Source organism: Peromyscus leucopus, chromosome 7 (assembly GCF_004664715.2).
Source record: "Peromyscus leucopus breed LL Stock chromosome 7, UCI_PerLeu_2.1, whole genome shotgun sequence".
NCBI lineage: Eukaryota > Metazoa > Chordata > Mammalia > Rodentia > Cricetidae > Peromyscus > Peromyscus leucopus.
In genome coordinates this window covers 97,133,430-97,156,088 of record NC_051069.1, presented here as the reverse complement: position 1 = coordinate 97,156,088, position 22,659 = coordinate 97,133,430, and the positions used below count along the sequence as shown (strand labels likewise).

General features: G+C 44.8%; 1 protein-coding gene across 8 annotated transcripts in view; it reads left to right on the top strand.

Moving 5' to 3' along the window:
* Positions 1-337: 337 nt before the first annotated feature.
* Dag1 (dystroglycan 1) overlaps positions 338-22,659 on the top strand; it is a 67,132-nt gene continuing 44,810 nt past the window's right edge. The window contains exons 1-2 of one of the 8 annotated variants that reach the window (XM_028886991.2): positions 338-425; positions 13,641-13,692. The gene's annotated coding sequence lies outside the window, so the exon portion shown is untranslated. Of the gene's footprint in view, positions 426-471; positions 725-13,640; positions 13,698-22,659 lie in introns of those variants that run through there. The other 7 variants (XM_028886987.2, XM_028886985.2, XM_028886989.2 and 4 more) reach the window with 7 other exon arrangements.

Here is a 22,659-nt window from a genome sequence, read left to right as displayed (position 1 = left end):
TGGTGGCCTGCTGTGGCCGGACCGGTTCGCCGGCCTGTCCATACCTCGGTTTATTCTTTAGAAGTTGGGAGAGGTGCCCCTCCCCCACACCAACTACCAAGGGCTTCCAGCCACCCGGACTGGCTAAGGCGTGTCCCGGGACCCACTCGCGACTTCGGGGGCGGGGCCTCTACTTGGGGGCGTGGCCCTCGGGGGCGGGGGCGTGACGGACCAATGGGCAGAGAGGTGCGGGACGGGGCGGGGCCTGTGCGCGGGTGCGGCGCGCTGCGGGGTGAGCGACGCAGGCAGAAGCGGGCCGCGCGCTGAAGGCCAGTCGGCGCCGCTCGGGGCCGGCCGCGGGATTGGCTGCGGCACTCGCGTGTCAGGCGGTTGCTAGGCTCCGGCCGCGCGCCCCGCCCTCGCGCTCGGCGCCCTCTCACCGCTCGGTACGTGATCGCGCGGAGGCTGCGGCGCGGCGCTCGCGCTCCTGGGGCTCGGGGGCGGCAGCGGCGGCAGCTTCGCGCGGAGTCCCCGGGGAGCGGCAGTGGTGTCCCTGGGCCCGGAGGAGCGGACACCTGCCGCGGCCTGCCCGTGGCGCCGGGTGAGTGCGCCGCCCGGCTCCGCCACCGTGTGCTTGCCTGCTGGGGCCGTGATCCCCGCTGCCTCCAGCCGAGCCTTCCGCGGAACACCTGCTGCTGCTCCCTTTCGGCCCGGGGCGGGGACACGGCCACGGACGTCCTTGCGGGTGAGGAGGCGGCGCCGCCGCCGCCCGGGCGGAGCCGCCCCTCGGCTCTCTGTCCGGTGGTTGAAGGCTCGAAGCGTTGGGCGGCGAGGCCGGAGCTGCGCGCCGCGGCGACGGGCCAGGCCTCAGCCCCGGCCCGCGCTCCCGGGAACGCGGGGCCTGCGCATCGGCCGCGGGTGTGTGCGGCCTGCGGGCTGCCTCCGGATTTCCAGGGGGGGGTCGCGGCCCAGTTAGGCGGCATCTCCGCTGTGGGGCTCCTGCCAGAGGCTGGGAAGGGCGCCGCCCCCGCCTCTTGCTTTGAGCTGCTCCGCGTCTTTGGGTTCTTTCCTCCCCCTCAGTTGCGCCTCTTTGGAAGCCTCCTTTACTACCTTTGCAGTGGGTATTTGGAAGACCAGGTTCATTTGCGAGCATATTTGGAAAATGCTCCAGAGGAAACACCGTGTGGACTCAAGAGTCCTTTTGCCATAATTCCAAGTTCATTTATTGACAAACTCAACGGGCAATTAAAAATACATCTTTTAATCTCTACAATTTGAGAAGCTTTTGTTAAGTTGAATTACATCAGGATTCGTTTTCATGGTGAAAGACGAAGTTTTTGACTGGTCCACCTTGTCTGGGGCAGTACCTTTATAGCCTGGAGGTCTAACTTAAGAGTCCAGCCTGCTGTTTCCCTAAATAAGCGAGTAGAAGTTGTTCCTGGCGTGGAAGCCAGACTCGTGAAGTGAGGGTGATGTTTATAGGACATAACTCCGGATAGAGTTGGGTGTGCTTCCAGATGTTTTGCAGAGTGATGGAGATGGGGTGTTGCAATTATATCAGCTTATATTGTGCTTAGTGGTCAGAAACATACTTTTAGAATGTTTCAGTTTTGAAAAAGAATTCCACAGTAAGGGGCTGTGGAGGAGTACAAATCGATGGTTTGAATATGAAGAATTCAAACTCTTTTTTGCCTTGAAGTCAGGGACATAGCATAGCCTGCATGCTTACAGGACATAGGGACTGGTGAAGAAATGAGGTTTCACTAGGGAGTTAGTGGCAAGGCCTGTGGGATCCTGTGTGAAGAAGGTGCGAGTGAGTAGCACTGTGCAGACGAGCACCCGGTGGGAACGTGAAATTTTCCTCTGTTGACAGTGTCGGTGGGACAAGTCCTCACTGTTCTTAAAAAAACAAAACAAAACAAAAACTGATTTGGCAAAATGCATTCATTTAGCAAATGTTTTGCTTTACTACCTGACAACTTCTGGGTAGGCCTTGGAGAGCCATGTAATGCATCTTGTTTTACCTTTAAGAACTTACTTTGGGATTTCGTGAATGAGAATCAGAACCTATGCCTAGTAGCTGCTACCTACAGAATGTGCTTACATGATAGCCTGAAGAGAGAATTCCCGAGCTGTTGCCTTCAGGGTCAGCAAGAATTATCTGGGGGACATAAAGGCTTGTACACCCAGAACTACATGGACACGAGTGTCTAAAATAGTACCTGGGAGTCTTCCAGCTAGACAGGTGGGAGCTCTGGGCAGTCTTTGCACATAGGAGCTCCAACTTTAGAGGGTACAGGAGCCTGGGAATGCTTTTAATCATTTGAGTGGCATAATCCAGACCTGTGTTTAGAAAGATATGTTGGTGGCACTTAGGGAGTGGCCCAGAGAGATGTCAGGACCTCTGGTAGTGAAGTCAGCCACCCGAGAGGAGGGAGGAAGAGCCTTTGAGGGGAGACTGGAAAGGTAGTACACAGGGAGTGGCTAGCCTATGGGGGAGGGAGCCTGAGTTCAGGAATGTGCAGGGCAGAAGTCTAAGTATGACCAAGGGTCTAAAGCCACCTTTTTTGGAGATGGGGGTATGGCTCAGTTGTAGAGATTTTGCATATTATGGGTGGAGCCTTAAGTTTGAATCCCCAAAACAAACCTCCAAACCTTTTGTTGTTGAGACAGGGTCTTCTGAAACTCAAGGTGGTTTAAACCCATTATGTAGTGAGGTTAGCTAACATTGAACTAGGGAGCCTTCTGCCTCTACCTCCAAGTTCAGGGACAAGGCCTGAGCCACCATGCTTACCTTTAAAACTCTTGACTGCTGAATGGGTGACTGACAGATTTGCTGGTCTGTTAGGTATTAAGAATGATGGGGTTTGGAGGAATTAGAGGGAGTTTACTTTGATTGGAAAGGAGAGATCTAGCATTTGATTGTTAAAAAACTTCTAGCTTGGTGGAGTGTGGTAGCTGTAAATCCTAGGATTCAAGGAGTCTGAGACAAGAGAAAACCCTAAGATTCTGAGTTATAGGGCAGCCTGGACTATGTTGTAAGACCCTATTTCCAGCTAAACATACCTCCCTTATCTCCTGCTTGAACATGGAACATTGTATTTCCTTTTTTTTTTTTCCCCCTCAGAGACAGGGACTAACTGTGTTAGCCCTGGTTGTCTTGGAATTCTGTAACCAGACTGACCTTGAACTCAGAGACCTCCTGCCTCTGCTTCCTTAGTGCTGGGAGTAAAGGATCCACCATCATGCCTAGCATGTTATTTTTTTTGCGGGGGGAGTGTTTCGAGACAGGGTTTCTCTGTGTAGTTTTGGTGCCTGTCCTGGATCTCTCGTTCTGTAGACCAGGCTGGCCTGGAACTCACAGAGATCCCCCTGGCTCTGCCTACCCCACTCCCCAGTGCTGGGACTAAAGGTGTGCACCTTTAAAGGTCTTTTCCCTGCAGATGTAGATAGTTTCTCTTGCTTCCTGGGCCACTGACTGATGAGATGGACTGATACCTTGTGCATTTGAGGGTCTTGCATTCTGCTTTGTGTGTATTATGTGAGTGCACTCATACATATGGAAGCCAGAGGAGAATGGTTTTCTCAATTACGCTCCACGGTCTCTCACTAAACTTGAGGCTTGTATTTCACCTAAACCAGCAGTAGCTGGCTGGTTAGTTCTGGGATCTGCCTGTCTGCCCCTCCCCCCCAATACTGTTATTTCTGGAGTTCTTACTTGGAGCACACATTCTAATCCACAGAGCCATCACTCCAGCTCCCTGAAATCTTTATGCTAGTTGAGGAAATTGACTCACAGAAGAAAGAACAGGTCACACTCCACGCCTTATCATGTACATAGGATTTTTTGTTTTGTTTTCTCTATTTACTTATTTTTATTTTTGTGTATGCATGTGTGTCTGTGTGTATGGCTTGTGGGTATGGATGCCTGAAAAAGAGGTGTTGGATCCTCAGGAGATGGATTTACAGACAGTTCACAGCTCCCATGTGGGTGCTGGGATCTGAACTCAGGTCCTTTGGAAGAGCAACAAATGTTCTTAACTGCTGAGGTTTTTTTTTTTTTTGTTTTGTTTTTTATTCTTTTGAGAGAGTTTCCTGTAGTTTAGGCTGGCCTCAAACTCCCTGTGTAGCTGAAGATGGCCTCGAACTTCTGATTCTCTTGCTTTCACCTTGTGAATGCTAGTACCACAGGTGTACACCGCCAAGTCCAGATGATGATCTTTTTTTCTTTTCTTTTGTTTCTTTCTTTTTTTTTTTTTTTTTTTTGTGGTTTTTGTGGCAGAGTTTATCAGTGCAACAGTCCTGGCTGTTCTGGAACTCTCTATTAGACTAGGCAGGCCTCACTCATGGAGATCCACTTGTCTCTGCTTCCCAGTACTGATTCAAAGGTATGCGCCACAATGCCCGACTCATTCTATAATTTTTTAATTTCAAGAACATCTGAATCTGGACTCATGCCTCCAATCCCAGCACTCTGGAAGTACAAGTGGTATGACCAGATGTTCAAGGCCACCCTCAGGTATACAGCCAATTTGAGGACCCCTGTACTTTTTTCTAGTTCTGGGTTATTATAAATAAAAATTTGCATATAGAGATCTTTGTTGATTTTTCTGAGCTAAATGCCCAGAATACAACTGCTGGGTTTTATAATAGTTAGATCCTCAGTTGGTTTTTGTTTTTCATTTTGTTTTTGGTACATTGAAATCCCTACATAGCCCAGCCTGGTCTAGAACTCTTTGTATCAGGATAACATTGAACTTGTGACATGCCTCCTGCCTCAGCCTTCTGAGTGCTGGGATTAAAGAAGTGTGCCATCATGCCCAGCATGAAACACTTTTAGTTGTATTTATTTTGTGAGTGCATGCGTGTGTGTTTGGGAAGGTTAAAAGAAAACTTGTGGGAGTTGTTCTCTCTTCCCACCACGTAGGTCCCGGTCAGGCTCGGAGGCAAACATCTTCACCTGGGGAGCTATCTTGTTGGTCCTGTATCATCATTCTTTCTGAGAGTCTTACTATCTAGCCCAGGCTTGCCTCAAATCTCTGATCCTCCTGCCTCAGCCTCCCAAATGATGTTATTAACAGGTATGCACTGCCATACTTGGTTAGAATCAAGATTTAAACCCAGGCTGGATGTTTGACTCCATCTGCATTTGTTTTATTACACTGATAGAGGGCGCTCAGTTGAGTCTTCTCTGGTGACTACTGAGCTGGGATGTCTCGTGGTCTGGATGGAGGACAGAGTGGTAATAGAAGTGATAGGGCCTCTTTCTCAGAATCCAGGACTTAGTTGAGATAAGGTCTCAGTGTAGCCCAGGTTACCCTTGAATTACTGTATAGCCCAAGGCTTTGAACTCTTGTTCTTCCTGTCTCCATCTCTAAAAATGCTTGAGATTATAGGTATACACAGTAAAAATAAAAAAAAAAATTTTTTTTGAGGTGATTGAGACAGTGTTTCACTATGTATCCTTTGTTGGCCTGGAGCTTACTATGTAAAACAGGCTGGTCTCAAACTCAGAGATCTGCCTGTCTCTGCCCCTCCCCCCATGCTGGGATTAAAGGTATTTGCCACCATGTTTGGCCCACAGAAATAAAATCTTGTTGGGGGAAGCTAGAAAGATGGTTTAGTGGTTAAGGGCTCCTATTGTTCTTCAGAGGACCCTGATTTCATTTCCAGCACCCATATGGTGGCTCACAACCCTGGAACTGGTGTTACAGACAGGATCCAATGTCCCTTTCTGGCCTTTCTGGACACTAGGCATACACATGGTATATTCAGGCAAAATACCCATACACATAAAATAAAAATAACTTAAAAAAGCACTTGCCATTCTTGTGAAGGACCTAAGTTCAGTTTCCAGCACCCATGTGGAGTGGCTCGCAATTGTCTGTAACTCCAGCTCTAGGGAGTCGCCGCTTCCTAGCTTCTGTAGGTACCTCTGTGCATGTGCAGACACAGATACATACTTAAAAATCTTGGCCGCCGGGCGGTGGTGGCGCACGCCTTTAATCCCAGCACTCGGGAGGCAGAGGCAGGCGGATCTCTGTGAGTTCGAGGCCAGCCTGGTCTCCAAAGAGAGTTCTAGGAAGGGCGCAAAGCTACACAGAGAAACCCTGTTTCGAAAAAACCAAAAAAAAAAAATCTTGGCTGGGTGTGGTAGTGCATGCCTTTAATTTCAGAGCCTGCTCTACACAGAGAGTTCCAGGCTAGCCACAGCTACACAGTGAGACCCTGCCTTAAACAACAACAAACAAACAAACAAACACACACAGCTTTTCAAGCCCTATGCTAGTTGTTCTGTCACCATGTTGAAATAAGCCAAGGGCTTAGGCCCTAGTGTAGCTGAAGTTTTCCTGTGTCCTGCCCAGTCCACAGCCACTCAGACCCAAGTAAATATACAGAGGCTTATATTAATTAAAACTGCTCAGCCATTAGCTCAGGCTTACCACTGACTAGCTCTTGCATTTAAACTCAGCCCATTTCTGTTAATCTATATGTTGCTGCGTGTTCCGTGACTTTACCTGTGTGCTTTACATGATGTTCCCTGGGTGGCAGGCTGATGTCTACAGACTCAGCCTTCCACTTCCCAGAATTCTCGTCTGTTTATCTCACCTATACTTCCTGCCTGGCTATTGGCCAATTAGCATTTTATTTATCAACCAATCAGAGCAACACATTCACAGCATACTGAACATCCCACAGCACCCTAGGACCTTGTTGGAGAACAAACTTAAGCTGAACCTTCAAGAAGTGTTAGTTTGCCCCGCGGCGGTGGTGCATACCTTTAATCCCAGCACTCAGGAGGCAGAGCCAGGTGGATCTTTGTGAGTTCGAGGCCGGCCTCGTCTACAGAGCGAGATCCAAGAAAGGAGCAAAACTACACAGAGAAACCCTGTCTTGAAAAACCAAAACCAAAACAAAACAAAAACAAAAACAAAACAAAAAACAGGAAAAAAAAGAAGTGTTAGTTTGGTGAAAGCAGTAGTAGGAAGGTCAGTATCTGTGGTAGGAGAAATACAAGTGCAGACAAAAGACTTGACACTCACAAGGGTTCTGGAAGGTTGGGTTGGAGCAGATTGCTGCATAGAGGAGCTTAGAGGAGCTGGGAGCTCTGAAGGTCTTGGAGTACAGCTGTGATGTGATCAATTTCTGCTTTTTTTTTTTTTTTTTTTTTGGTTTTTCTAGACAGGGTTTCTCTGTGTAACAATCCTGAGATCCACCTGCCTCTTAATCCCAGGTACTGGGATTAAAGGTATGCATCATCACCACCCAGCTTTTTTGTTTGTTTGGTTTTTTTGATACAGGGTTTCTCTGTGTAGCCCTGGTTTTCCGGACTCATCTGTAGACCAGGCTGGCCTTGAACTCAGAGCTGGAGAGATGGCTCAGCAGTTAAGAGCATTGGCTGTTTTTCCAGAGGTCCTAAGTTCAATTCCCAGTACCCATGTGGCAGCTCACAACTGTAACTGTAGCCTTATGGAATCTGATTCCCTGTACTGGTGTGCAGACATACATGGAGACAGAACATCCATAGACATAAATAAACCTTTGAAAAAAGAAGCATTAGTCGACTGTTGCTTTGGTTCTATGGGGAGACAGTGGACTTGAACAAGTCAATAGTAAGAGTGAGGTAGAGAGAAACAAGGTCCAAGGTAGGACTTTTGTAAGTGTATGGGACCTGTTGAGTGGAAAGGTCAGGCAGTGACCAAGCAGACTTGGAATACAAGAGTGATCACTTTGGCCACAAAGAACACTTGTATCCTTGTAACTGGAAGGATACTAGGCAAGGACTTAACCACTGAACTATATCCCCAACCATATAGCTGCTTCTCATCCCTCAGTTTGGTTTTTTGAGCAAAAAAAAAATATTTTTTTTTAAATGGTTTTTTGAGACAGGGTTTCTCTGTATAACCCTGGCTGTCCTGGAACTCAATCTGTAGACAAGGTTGGCCTTGAACTCAGATTCTCCTGCCTCTACCCCCAAAGTGCTGGTATTAATGGTATGTACAACCATCGCCCAGCTTTCTTGATGAAGGGTTCAGTTAACATAGTGTAATTGCAAGTGGCAACAGGCCCATTTATGAAAGGCTAAAAAAAATGAGGCTGGGCAGTGGTAGCACACGCCTTTAATCCCAGCACTCAGAAGGCAGAGCCATCTCTGTGAGTTCGAGGCCAGCCTGGGCTACAGAGTGAGATCCAGGACAGGCACCAAAGCTACACAGAGAAACCCTGTCTCAAAAAACAAAAAAAAAAAAAAAAAAAAAAAAAGAAGACTTAGCTGGACATAGTGGTGCATGCCTGTAATCTTAGCACTTTCTGTCCTGGAAGGCTGGGAAATTCCAGGCCATTTTGGGCAACATAGATGGTGAGTGAGACTGCCTTACAGGAGAAAAAAAGGGGAGAAGTATTTAAAATAAGAGAGGGGGGGGACTGGAAAGATGGCTCAGAGGTTAAGAGCACTGACTGCTATTCCAGAGGTCCTGAGTTCAATTCCCAGCACCCATATTGTGGCTCACAACCATCTGTAATGAGATCTGGTGCCCTCTTCTGGCCTGCAGGGATACATACAAACAGAACACTGTATACATAATAAATAAATCTTTAAAAAAAAAAAAGAGCAGCTGGGCGGTGGTGGCGCACGCCTTTAATCCCAGCACTGGGAGGCAGAGGCAGGCAGATCTCTGTGAGTTCGAGGCCAGCCTGGGCTACAGAGTGAATTCCAGGAAAGGTGCAAAGCTACACAGAGAAACCTTGTCTTGAAAAAAAAAACCAAAAAAAAAAGAAAAGAAAATAAGAGCAAGGCCTAGCCTAGATAGGAAGTCAGTTATGAGAACTTTGTTTCCTTATCTGCCATTTAGACTTGAGTACTTGAAGATTGTGATTGCGTGTGGGTTACAAACCTCCAGAGTGTCAGATTATGTAGAGACCTTGTCTAAGCATCGAAGCGCAAGAGGACTTGAAAGAGTATTGAACCTCAGAGGACCTTGAAGTAGGAGTTAATGCAGGTAGGGTGTTCTTAGTGTGTGCTGTGTGTTGGTTCAGGATTTCCCCGCCTTCTCACCTCTTTCCACTTAAGAACATTTCTGTATCTTTGCCACCATTTTTAAGCCTTTTTTCTTTTCTCTTTTTGAGACAGGGTTTCTCTATACAGCCTTAGAGATCCGCCTGCCTCTGCTTCCCGACTGACTGCTGGAACTAAAGGTGTGCGCCACCACACTCAGCTCTAAGATGTTTGTTTGTTTGTTTGTTTGTTTGTGTTTTTGAGATGGTCTCACTTTGTAACCCTGGCTGTCCTGGAACTTGTTCTGTAGACTGGGTTGGCCTTGAACTCATAGAGAGCCACCCGCCTCTGCCTCCGCCTCCCTAGTGCTGGGATTAGAGGCGTGTGCCACTATACCCAGCTCAGCCTTTCTCATTGGATCCTTTTACTCTCTTTGCTCCTGTTACATCGTCAACACTGCAGGCTGGGAGTAAGGTGATGGTCCTGCTGTCATGTCACTTTAGGGTATTCAAGCAGTCTTCCTAGGTTGGTGTAATGGTACTGTAATTCCAGCTCTCAGGCTGAGACTGAAATTAGAGGCAGCCTGTGCTACATAGTAAGGCACTGTCTCAAAATGTAGACAATGTCCCACCAAAACCAAAGCCAACCAGTGAAGATCCCCAGGTAGCCAGTGGAACAAAACAAGCAGTTCTCCACAGAGTCACATGCTCACTCTTCCACTAACCGTCCATCTCTTTGACTCTGATCACTACTAATACTGCTCAAATAGCAGTTTCTATAAATAGAGATTTAGAGTAGTTTACAAAATTGCACTAGCTAGAGGGCCTAATTTAGCTTTAATGAATAGTGTTTCCTATTTTTCTGTTGCTTGGGTTTGATAACTAAGCAATTTTTTTCTTTCTTTCTTTTTTTTTTTTTTTGATTTGGGCCTTGGGTGGCGAGATGGATGGGCTGCAGTGGCCCAGGCTTAGGAACTACAGATAGCAATGATGACAGTCATTCTGTGAAGTCAGTTTGTACAAAACTTGAGCAATAGAGTGACTTCATCTGACTCACATTTTCTTTTATTTGTTTTTTTGTTTGTTTGTATTCCTGGCTGGTCTGGAACTCACTGTGTAGGCCTGGCTTTCTACCTTTGCTTTTCTAGTGCTAGGATGATAGGCGTGTGCTAATATGGTGGAATTTTGATTTAAATTTTTATGCATATGTATACATACGTGTGCATATATTTTTTAAAATATTTATTTTTATGTGCATTGGTGTTTTGCCTACATGTATGTGTGTGAGGGTGTCAGTTCCCCTGGAACTGGAGTTACAGTTATGAACTGCAGTGTGGGTGCTGGGAATTGAAACTGGGTCCTCTGGAAAAGCAGCCAGTGCTCTTAACCCCTTAGCTATCTCCCCAGCCCCCGTGTGTCTATTTTTAAATTGTGTGTGTGTATGATGTGTTTGTAGGGGCATGCATATGTCATGGCATGCATGGAGGCCAGAGGACAACTTTGTGGAGTCAGTTCTTTATTCTGCAGATACCTTACCACTGATTTATATTTTTATCCTAGATACATATACACATAAACAAATATATATGCATATATGCCTGCCTGCCTGCCTGCCTGTCTGTCTATCTATCTATCTATCTATCTATCTATCTATCTATCTATCTATGAATGAGTCAGGGTCATGTATCTCAGGCTATCTATCTATCTATCTATGAATGAGTCAAGGTCGTGTATCCCAGGCTGTCTGTCTGTCTGTCTGTCTGTCTATCTATCTGTCTATGAATGAAGGAGTCGGGATCGTGTATCCCAGGCTATCTATCTGTCTATCTATCTATGAATGAGTCAGGGTTGTGTATCTCAGGATGTCTGTCTATCTATCTATGAATGAATCAGGATCATATATCCCAGGCTGACCTCAAACTCACTGTTGGAAGACCAAACTTGCTAAATAACAGAAGGTGACCTTCAACTCCTGATCCTCTTGCTTGCATCTCCCAAGTGCTAGGATTGCAGTGTGCACTGCCACACTCAGTTCATAAGTGCTGGGGATCAAACCTTGGGGCTCGTACATGTTCAGTAAGCACTCAGCAAACAGCTCCATTTCCAGCTTGGACAGAATCAATACTTTAAGAACAATTAGACTAAGAAGGTATAGCTGAAAAGGTCTGTGAAATGATTCAGCAGTTAGATACTTGCCGTCAAACCGGACAACCTAAGTTTATCCCCAAAGACCCACGTGGTGGAAGGAAAGAACTGACTCCCACAAATTGTCCTCTGACCTCCACATAAACTGTGGTATCTCCTTCCCAAGCAAATGTAAACCCCCTCCCCTTTTTTGTTTTAGAGACAGGGTTTCTCTGTGTAACAGCTCTGGCTGTCCTGGAACTTGCTTTGTAGATGAAGGTGGCCTCGAACTCACAGAAATCCACTTGCCTCTGCCTCCTAACTGCTGGGATTAAAGGCATGTGCCACCACCAGCAAAACAGAGTAAACCTTATTTAAAGAAATAGCTCAACTGGAGCCAGAAGTAGGCACATGCTTTTAATCCTAGCACTTTGGAGGCAGAGGTAGGTGGATCCCTGAGAATTCTAAGCCAGCATGGTTTACATAGAAAGTTTCAGGCCAGTCAGGACTATGTAGTGAGACCCTATCCAAATAGCAGCAAACCCAAGCTCAACTGAAGAGACTAGAAAGATGGCTCAATCGTTAAGAACACTGGGGAAGCCAGGATCAGTTTCTAGCATTCACATGGCAGCTAACAACCATTTAGAACTCCAGTTCTATAGGATCCATTGCCGCCTTCTAGCCTTCATGAGTACTACAAACTTGGGAACAGACAAGTTTTATATATATATGTAATTCACCCATACACATAACAAAGCAAAACACCTATACACATAAATATAAATAAAAATAAATATAAAAAATAAAAATAGCCGGGCGGTGGTGGTGCACACCTTTAATCCTAGCTCTCGGGAGACAGAGGCAGGTGGATCTTTGTGAGTTCGAGGCCAGCCTGGTCTACAGAGCTACACAGAGAAATCCTGTCTCGAAAAACCAACCAACCAACCAACCAAACAAACAACTTAAGAAACAAAAACAAATCTCAGTCAGGTGTAGTTGCTCAAGCCTGTAACCTCAGTACTGAGAAGGCTAAAGTAGGAGAATTGCCCTAAAGTTTAAGACAAACCTGAGCTACTTAGTGAATTTCAGGTTACCCTAGGTTACCAACTAAGACCTTGTTCAGAAACAATCCCCCAAAAAAAGGAAGAAGAAAAAGGAAAGTATCCAGAAGATCATTCCCACTAAAATCATGGTTTTTAAAATAATCATAGGGAGGTTGATGATGTAGCCCAGTTTGGAGAATTCTTATTGCTAGGCATGCATAAAGCCCTGGGTTCGATCCCCAGGACTACATAAACCAGGGATGATGCCAACTTGAGTCTTAGACACAGATGTGCATGCACACATCATCAAAACGATGGAGCTGAGATGGCAGCATGCGCTTACTGTTCTTGCAGAAGATCCTAGTTAGGCTCCCAGAAGCCACATGGTGGCTCAGTCATTCATAACTTTTTAGTTCTAGGGGATCTGATCCTTCTGACCTTTGCTGACACCAGACACACATACAGTGTACATACATATATACATACATGCAGGCAAACATTCATATACATAAATAAATATAAAAATAGGAAAAAAAGAAACCCTAAATGAAAAATGAACACTGCTGTCCAAAATATTCCCAACACTTGCGAGGTGGAGGCATTAGGATTAGAAGTTTAAGGCCAGCCTCAGCTACGTAGCTGAGTTAGAGGCCAGCCTGGGTTATATGAGAACCTGTTTCAAAAAACTCAGAGCTAAGCATGGTGGTGTACATCTTCGATCTTGGGAGGCAGAGACAGGCAGATCTATGTGTGTTCAAGACCAGCCTGGTCTACATAGAGAATTCCAGGCTAGCCAGGGATACATAGAAAGACCTTGTCTCAAAAAGTCAAAGTGGGGTGGGGTCACTGAGAAAAACAAAACAAAACTGGGAATGGTGGCACACACTTATAATCTCAGCCCTTGGAAGGTGGAGGCAGGAGGATTTGAGTTCAAGAGTGATCTGGGCAACATGAGATGCTGTTTCAGAAAATCAAAACAAAGCGTAAGGACTGGGGAGGTTGCTCAGTTAATAAAGTACTTGCTGTATAAGCGTGATGCCCGAGTTTGATCCCTGGCCTCCATCAACAGCTGGTTATGGTGGTAAGGGCTTTACAAATCCTATTGTCCAGAAGGGAGAGACAGGTGGATAACCTAGAATAACTGTCAGGCCCCAGGTTTGAGTGAAAGATCCTGTCTCCAAAAACAAGGCAAGCTGACTGGCTCCACATGCACACAGCACAGCACAGCAGAACACAGCGCTTCCCCCAACATCTATCTGCACTGTACACCTACAAAGAAAAAAATAGATGTTGGAATTAATTTTACATCTTTGCTATCTGAAACTTCATAAGTTTTGGTCTTGAATGGACTGCATAAAACATTTCATTTCCTTACAGTGGTCTTCTGACCAGCAGGGTGACTAATGGGTGAGATGGGCAGCAGACTAAAGTGTGGTTAGTATGGTGTAATTCTATTTCAGTTTGGGTGCTCACCAGTATTCTTCTTTTCTGTTCTGGCAGGGCCTCTGCTCTCCAGGAAGATAAAGCTTTCAAAGCTGCCTGGCACTGGAAGGTGAGGTAAGACACTTGAAAAGAAAAAATTCTGCAGAGGAGAGAGGAAGGAGAGTGAGCTTCTTGTCAACAGGACTGACCAGTCCTTCCTTTTGAAGGCAGCCGCAGTGGGGAGAGGGCTCTGTCACACAGCACCTTTATTCATTCAGTGGCTCTGGGTGGAGCCAAGGGTCTCAAGTGCCAGGCAAGCAGCACTCTTCCCCTGAGCTGCACTCTCCTCTCACCATGTGGGTCCTGGGGAATCAAACTCAGGTCTTCAGGAGTGTTGGTAGGGGCCTTTATCCAGGGCTGGTCCAAGGGCCCAAGGGTTTGTAAGTTTTGTAGAACAAGTCCAAATGCTCCCCCCATCTTTAAGGGTATGTGCTGCCACAGATTTCTTTCTTTTTTTTCTTTTTTTGAGACAGTCACAGCCCTTGGGGAGTTAGAGGAGAGCTCAAGGGCACGTGAAACACTCGGAAAGGGTGTGTGTCATGTTCAGAGAAGCAGTGGCCAGTGCCCAGTTTGGTTGCCTTTTTTGGCATTTTCTCTTCATTGCTACTGATGTTGTTTTGTACCTAAATGTGGACACCAAACTCCCCTTACAGAATTCTTTTTACTGATTGGTATATATGTTTTGGAACAATTGATTTTTTTTGGTTTATTTCTTTTTTATTATGAGACAGGGTCTCAATGAGCCCTGGGTGGGTTAGAACTCTGTATAGACTTTGCTGGCCTGAAACTCTCAAACTTTAGGATTAAAGGAGTGTACCATCACATTGGTCCTGAAAAAAAAAAATTTTTTTTTTAAAGATTTATTTATTTATTATGTATACAATGTTCTGTCTGCATGTGTCCCTGCACTCCAGAAGAGGGCACCAGGTCTTACTATAGGTGGTTGTGAACCACCATGTGATTGCTGGGAATTGGTTCTCTGGAAGAGCAGCCAGTACTCTTAACCTCTGAGCTGTGTCTCCAGCCCAGTCCTGAAATTTTTAAAGAATTTTTGTTGGGCAGTGGTTATGAATGCCTTTCTTTAATCCCAGTACTCAGGAGGCAGACACAGGTGGGTCTCTTGAGTTTGAGGCCATTCTGGTCTATAGAATGAGTTCTAGGGCAGTCAGGGCTACACAGAGAAACCCTATCTTGAAAAACAAAACAAAAAAAGTTAATTTTCTTAGGTTAGTATACATAGTATGGCTTTCAAAATAATGAGGTTTGAAGACATTACTCCTTTGATTTTGCAAGTGTTCTGGTTATCTTCTGTTTTATCCCTGGTAATCTCTCCCTCAGGCATCCCAAGGGTACATAGGGGATTGCTTAAGAAGATTCCAAAGTGGGGGGTGCTGGAAAAATGGCTCGGCAGTTAAGAGTACATGCTGCTCTTTCAGAACATCCAGGTTTGGTTTTTATCATTCACACAGTTGCCTACAACTATCCAGAACTTCAGTTCTAGAGGATCCAACTCATGGCCTCCGCAGGCACCAGGAATGCATGTGGTATACAGACATACATGCAGGCAAAACACCCTTACACATAAAATTAAAATTAAGAAACAAAAAACAATGAAAATGATTGTAATTTTCTGTGGTAGAAATGAAGTTCTGCATCGGTTGTCATAAATACCTCTCTTAATTAACTCGCATTATTCTCTAAGGCTGATCGGTTCTCCAGCTAGTTTGCACGTGTATTACTGGGGACTGAGCCCAGGGCTTGAGCATGCTAGGCAAGCGATTTACCACTGGGCTGCCCAGCCTCTTTAAATTATATTTTGAGACAGGATCTTGGTAAGTTCCCAGGTCTAGCTTCCAAGTCTCTCTACAGCCCAGGCGACCTGTAACTTAACTTACCTTGCTCTTCCGGATTCTGGGATTACAAGGGCTGGAGAAATGACTCAATAGGTAAGAATTTATACTGATTTTCCAGAAGACAGTTTGATTCCGAGCACCCACATCAGGCAGCTCAGAACCACTTATAATTCCAGTTCCAATGGATCCAATACCTTTAGCCTTCAAAGGCATGTGCACTTATGTGCATAAATCCCTCCCCATACAAGTTATTAAAAATAGAGTAAATCTTGAGATTCTAGGATTTCAGGCCAGTCTTCACCCCTGGTCTCCAGCAAAATTTTGTCAAGAAAAATGTAGGAAATAGTCAAATTCTTGTTTGTTTATTTATTTATTATTTATTTATTTATTTCCCTGTTTTTCAAGACAGGGTTTCTCTTTGTAACCCTGACTGTCCTGGAACTAGTTCTGTAGATCAGAATGGCCTTGAATTTACAGAGATACACTTGCCTCTGCCTCTTGAGAGCTGGGATTAAAGGTGTGTGCCACCACTGCCTTTATGAAAATAATCAAATTCTAAATGGCATTTTTAAAATTTGGATATTAATTAGAGCCTTGGACATTATTTTTTGGACACTAATCTACTATGGAATATTTACATAAAACATCCTTTTCATCACTATGTATGATAGTGTATATTCTGTGTCTGTGTATAGTCTCCTCCTGGAGCTGGGATATTAGCTTTGCATCAAATATGCCACTTGCTCAGGTAGCCTTGCTAAATACTGTGTTTTATAGTAGAGTCAAGCCTACTGAGCACCTCTTGAGCAGGGCTAGGTTCTGGATAGGGAAAAATAAAGTAGATTGTAAGTGTCTTATATTTTTAGATCTTTGAGCGGGGTTGGAAAGATTGAATTGCCTGAATGGGAAAATTTGGTAGGAGAGAATAAGAGAAGCTCTTTATTAAAGATCTAAAAATAGAATTCATTAAAGTCACAAACATAACAGTAGGATTTCTGTCTCACCCTTTCCTGCACTAGGTTTAATGCTCCCAGCTGTTTCGTCTGCTTACCTGCAGAAGATAACAAGATTTTGCCAGTAGGTTAAACAGTATAGACCTGCATGCAGCACTTAGTGAGGATGCCAGTTCGTGTAGACCTGCATGCAGCACTGAGTAGGCCAGTCCCGTGTAGACCTGTATGTAGCACTGAGTAGGCCAGTCCGTGTAGACCTGTATATAGCACTGAGTAGGCCAGTCCGTGTAGACCTGCGACACTGAGGAGGCCAGTCTGTGTAGACCTGCAGCACTGAGGAGGCCAGTCTGTGTAGACCTGCAGCCGATCTGAAGCTCTGATTTCTGTCATAGTTTGATTGGGCTAGGTTACATGATACTCTGACTCAAAAAAAAAGGAGAAAATGACTGAAATCCTTGGGACAGGAGGAAATCTTTAGAGGAGTTGATTGTTCTGTCTCATTGTCATTCTTGAACAGACAGGGCTTGCCGGGTAACTTGTATTCTTTTCCTTCTATTTGGGCATTAAGAGGAGGGGGTTCTCTCTGATCTTAACAGCTGAAGAAGAAAATGGCTTGCTTCCTGTTTAGGCCCCTAGTGCCCCAGGCTGCCAGTGCCCTTTCCCTCTGTGGTGTGTGGGGGTGGAGGAATGTCCTGGCCTACCCTCTTCCATCCTGTCATGGGGTTCCAGGGATAATAGGGTCTATTGTGGGCTGTGCCCTCCTTCAGTGTCGCCGCTCTGTGGCCTCTGTGTCTGGGCTGCTGTAGTAACAGGGTGTTGTGGGGCTAGGCTTGTTTCTCCATGCTGTGTTGCTGTGGAGGGTTCTGGAAGAGGATGCTTATACTTTGGCTCTGGCTCGGCACTTGGATATTTTGTTGTGCTTTCTTTTTTTTGTGTGTGGGGGGATAGGGTCTGTCTTTGTAATACAGGCTGGCCTTGAACTTGAAAGCCTCCTGCCTTCAAGTATAACATCACACTTAATTTATGCCATGTTTTTTTTTTTGTTGTTGTTTGTTTGTTTTTGTTTTTCAATACAGTATTTCTCTGTATAGCTGTGGCTGTCCTGGAACTCACTCTGTAGACCAGGCTGGCCTCGAACTCACAGAGATCTACCTGCCTCTGCCTCCTGAGTGCTGGGATTAAAAACGTGCATCACCACTCTCCAGTTTTTTTTTTTTTTTTTTTTTTTTTAAATTAAAGTTTATGCCATGTTCTAATTTTTGTTTTTGAGATACTGAGGATTCAGATCCAGGGCCTTGCCCATGTCAAGCAAAAAGTGCTACCACTGTTATTACATTTCAAGCCCCAGGTATCTTGATAAACATTCCCTTTTTGTTTTGTTGAGACAGGGTCTCTACGTAGCCCTGGCTGTCCTGGAATACACTATGTAGACCAGGCTGACTTAGAACTCACAGAGATCCACTTGTCTCTGTCTTCTGAGTTGTGGGATCAAAGGCATGCGCCACCACACCCTGCTTCTTGATAAACATTCTTGTGAAGCCCTAGTGGGCCTGAGCTTTGTAGCAGATCTGAAGCTTGGAGAAGTAGGTCTGCTGCTTCCCAGGGTGGCTGAGTGTGTAATCACAGGAGGTTGGGCCCTCCCCCAACCATAACACATAGGATTGACTTATTTGTGGATGAAGTTGCACATTTAAATCTATTTATTTGATTATTTTGATTTTTATTGATGCTAAAACTCACTGAAGATGTTAAATGCTAGATTATGGTTCTCTAGATATGGAAGAAGGCAAGAGGCCTTGAACAGAAACTTTTCTTTTCTGGTTTGATGTTGGAGGGAAATTGAACCCAGAACTGTGTACATGTTAATTAAGTATGTACCCTACCACTGAGGTACACCCTTAGCCCCAGATTTTGTTGTTGTTTTTCGAGACAGGGTTTCTCCATGTAGTTTTGGTGCCTGTCCTGGAACTTGCTCTGTAGACCGGGCTGGGCTCGAACTCACTGAAATCCTCCTGGCTCTGCCTCCTGAGTGCTGGGACGAAAGGCATGCACCATCGTAGTTTTCTTTAAAAAACAGATTTGTGCTGGGCATGATGGCACACACTTTTAATCCCAGTACTCGGGAGGCAGAGACAGGTGAGTCTCTGTGAGTTCAAGGCTATCCTGGTCTACAAAGTAAGTTCTAGGGCTGCCATGGCTGTTACCCAGAGCAACCCTGTCTCAAAAAAAAAAAAACAAAAAGCAGCAACAGCAGCAAAAAAACAAAACCCAAAAACCAGGTTTGTTCTGGTTATGGATGTTTTTCTCTGAGATCAACTTACCTTAGTAACTTCTGTTCCTGACCCTGGGCCACTGTGTCCCTGGGGAAATTGTATGAGGTTTTCTCTGTCTCTGTCTTTCTTCAGGATTATTGGGTTCATAGAGAGTTAGATGTGTGACCTATTGTACTTTATTGGGTTCTGTGAAGGGTATCTGAGCATGTAGGATAGGGGGCAGAGGAAGAGGGTGAAGGCTTTGCTCTGTGATTGCAGATACCTGGTGAGGCTTTGGAATGGTCCTGGAATTCCTTCTTGATCTTGTGAGTAAAAGACTCCAGTCTGTCTTTCCTGGTATCTCTCCTCTGCCTCTCTAGTGTCCTCTTCATTCCTTTCCTCCCTTTTGTACAATACTAGGCAAGTGTTTAAACAATGAGATAACACCCCCAGGCTGTTCTATCCAACTCAACCTGTTTTATCCTCTGCCTGAGCAGAATATTGTTTCTTCCTCTGTTACAGGATTAAAAGCACCATATCATTTTTGCCAAGTGAAGGAATAAAACATATGTACCATGGGAGCTAAGTTTGCAAACGCTGGCACTTGTTACAAGGGAAGTTTTTAAGGGAGAAGTCTATCTAGGGCTTGGTGAGACTGTGGTGTTGAGTCATGACTCCTCAGAGATTAGGTCTGCCTACCCGGTGAGGGCTGCTGCTGTTGGGCAGGACAGGCAGGATTTAATGGCATGAGCATCATTGTGTTGGACAGTGATAGCAGTGCCCTCAACAGTCGAGACCTGGGCTTGAGGAAGAAATCTTCCAGATAGACCCTAAGATCCTCCCTAATGTGACTTTAGGCAAGGCCTTTGACTTCTTTTTGTTGTTGTTGTTGTTGCTATTTGTTTGTTTTCTAAGACAGGGTTTTCCTACATAGCCTTGGCTGTCCTGGAACTCACTCAGTAGCGTGATCTGAATGATGCCTGCATCTTTCTGATAATTGGTACTTGTTATCTGCCCCTTTTTATTTTGTATAAATTGTGAGATATCTAATGAAAGCTGTAGATTGGGAGATGGAGAGATGATTCAGTGCTTAAGAAGAGTTACTGCTTTTACAGAGGACCTGGGTTGGATTCCCAGCACCCAGATGATGGTTTACAGCCATCTGTAACTCAGTTCCAGGGGACCCAAAGCCCTTTTTTGACCTTCCTTAGCAGTAAGCATGCCTGTGGCACACATGCATATACATGCAGGCAAACACTCACACACATAAATCTGTTGGTTTTTGTTGTTGTTTGTTTTGTTTTTAAATTTTTATTTTTTATTTTTGGTTTTTCAAGATGGAGTTTCTCTGTGTAGCCCTGGCTGCCCTGGAACTTAATATATAGACCAGTCTTGCCTAGAACTTACAGAGCTCCGTCTACCTCTGTTTCCTGAGTGCTGGTAATAAAGGTATATGCTAGCACATCAGCCCTAAAATAAATAATAAATAAGTTTTATTTGTTTGTTTGGTTGGGTTTCTCTGTGTAATAGTCCTGGCTGTCGTAGAACTTGCTTTGTAGACCAGGCTATCCTCAAACTCACTGAGATCTGCCTGCCTCTGGCTCCCAAGTGCTGGAATTAAAGGCATGCTCCACCACCTGGGCCAATAAAGTTTTGAAGAAAAAGGAAACAAGTAGGGCCTCGAGAGGTGGCTCAGTGGTTAAGAGAGCTTGTTGCAGCTGGGCGGTGGTGGTGCAGAACTTTAATCCCAGCGCTCAGGAGGCAGAGCAGGTGGATCTCTGTGCGTTGGAGGTCAGCCTGGTCTACAAAGTGAGTTCTAGAATGGTCAGGGCTGTTACACAGAGAAACCCTGTCTCAAAAACAAAACACGGGGGTGGGGGGTGGGGTGGGGTGGGGTGCGCAAGCGAGAGTCAGCGAGTTTGCTGCTTTTCCAGAGGACTCAAGTTTGGTTTCTCCAACCTCTTCCTCTTCCCACATCTTTTAGCATACTCCTTTTCCACAGAATCTGAAGCACAATACAGGTCATCCATCTGACTGAAGCCAATACTCCCGGGGGAGGGAAGGGTAGATGGCTTCTGTCTGCTTCTGGAATCACAGTATATGTCGTATGTTCATTTCCCCTAAAGATACAGTGCTCCAGGGTGGGTGACTGGATTAAGATTATTTTATATTTTATAAATAATTTTCTGTTTGGAAACAGAATCTCACTATGTACCCCAGGCTGGGTTTGAGCCCACAATCCTCCTGCTTCATCCACTTTAAGTGTTAAGAGTTGTTTTTGGAGACATTGTTTCTGTTGTAGACCAAGTTGGCCCAAACACAGAATCTTCCTGCTTTGTTCTCTCACATGTTGGGAGTTATTGGTGTGGGCTACTGTGGCTAGTTGCAAGTATTTTTAAAATTATTTTTTTTTCTGACATTTATGTGTGTGTGTATGTTTGTGTACGAGGTAGGTGTGTAGAGGTCAGAGGATAGCTTGTAGAAGTTGTTTTATTTTCCATCATGTGGGTGCTGGGGGATCAAGGTGAAGTTGTCAAGCTTGGTGTCAAACACCTTTACCCTACCTAGCTGGGCCCCCCCCAATTTTTTTAAATTTTATTTTATTTAACTAATTATTAATTTACTTAAAATATTTTTAGATTTATTTATTCTGGGTTTTTCTGTTTTTTGGAGGGGGTGTTTTTTTTTTTTTTTTCAGGGTTTCTCTGTGTAACAATCAATCCTGGCTGTCCTGGAACTTGTTTTGTAGACCAGGTTATCCTTGAACTCACAGAGATCTGCCTGTCTCTGCCTCCTGAGCCCTGGGATTAAAGGCAGGAGCCACCACGCCCAGCTTGCAAGAGGAAAATTCTGGATGCTTTTTGTGGTTGATTCACTTCCCCCTTCTCAGCCCTGCCCCTTTTCTTCTTCTTGTTCTCTTCTCCCCTTAACTGTCAGATCCCCTGATTGTTCTTTTCTGCCTCTGACCTCATCTCTTTGGCCGTCTTTTCTCCCTTTTTCCTTTTGTTTAAGAGTCTGAGTGGACAGAGTTTGAGGATTAGAATATGGGTTCTTACTACTCAGGTGCTCACCACTTGGGGGACTATGGAAGCCTATGTATCCCCCTCTATAAAATGAGGAACCATTCTTTATGTTTTAAAAGTTACTTTAAAGATTTTCATTTTATAAGCTTTTTCTGAGTTTCAAGGCTATTTTAGAGGGTTTTCCTGTTTCTTCATATAGGAGATGGTTTTAGCTGTAAGGAAGAGAAGGGAGAACAGTTAGAATTCAGTGTCTGCTTACATCTGCTCCCTCAACTAGGTGGGCAGTCTCTGTGGGAAGATGATCGTGGCTTTACTTGCTGGTCTGAGTATAGAAACTTGCCTCACAGGCTGGACACCTAGCATGTATCTATGCTATCTGTATTTTACAGTTAATTCACAGTTTCATTTATTTTACACTTAAATAATGAAAAAGTTTTTTATTTATTGTATGTATGTTTGTGTATGCTGATCTATCTTGGCAGCCACTTACATTTGTGTATATGTGTGTATGTATATATACACACACATACATACATACATACATACATAAATACATATATAGACATGTGTATACACACACACACATACACACACACAAAATTTTTATTTATTTATTTGTTTTTCAAGACCGAGTCACTCTGTTTAGTCCTTGCTATCCTGGAACTCACTTTGTAGACCAGATTGGCCTCGAATTCAGAGATCTGCCTGCTTCTGCCTCCCAGGTGCTGGGATTAAAGGCTTGTGACACCACTGCCTGGCTACTTACATAATTCAGATTTAATGTATATTATAGTAGTGTAAGCCTGAGGTTGTTTTTAGTTTTTTTGTCTTTTGAGACAGGTTCTCATTATATAGCCCTGGGTGGCTGTGAACTTGCTTTGTAGACTGGTCTGGACTCAAACTCACAGAGATCTGCTGGCCTCTGCTTCCCAAGTGCTAGGATTGAAGGCATGTGT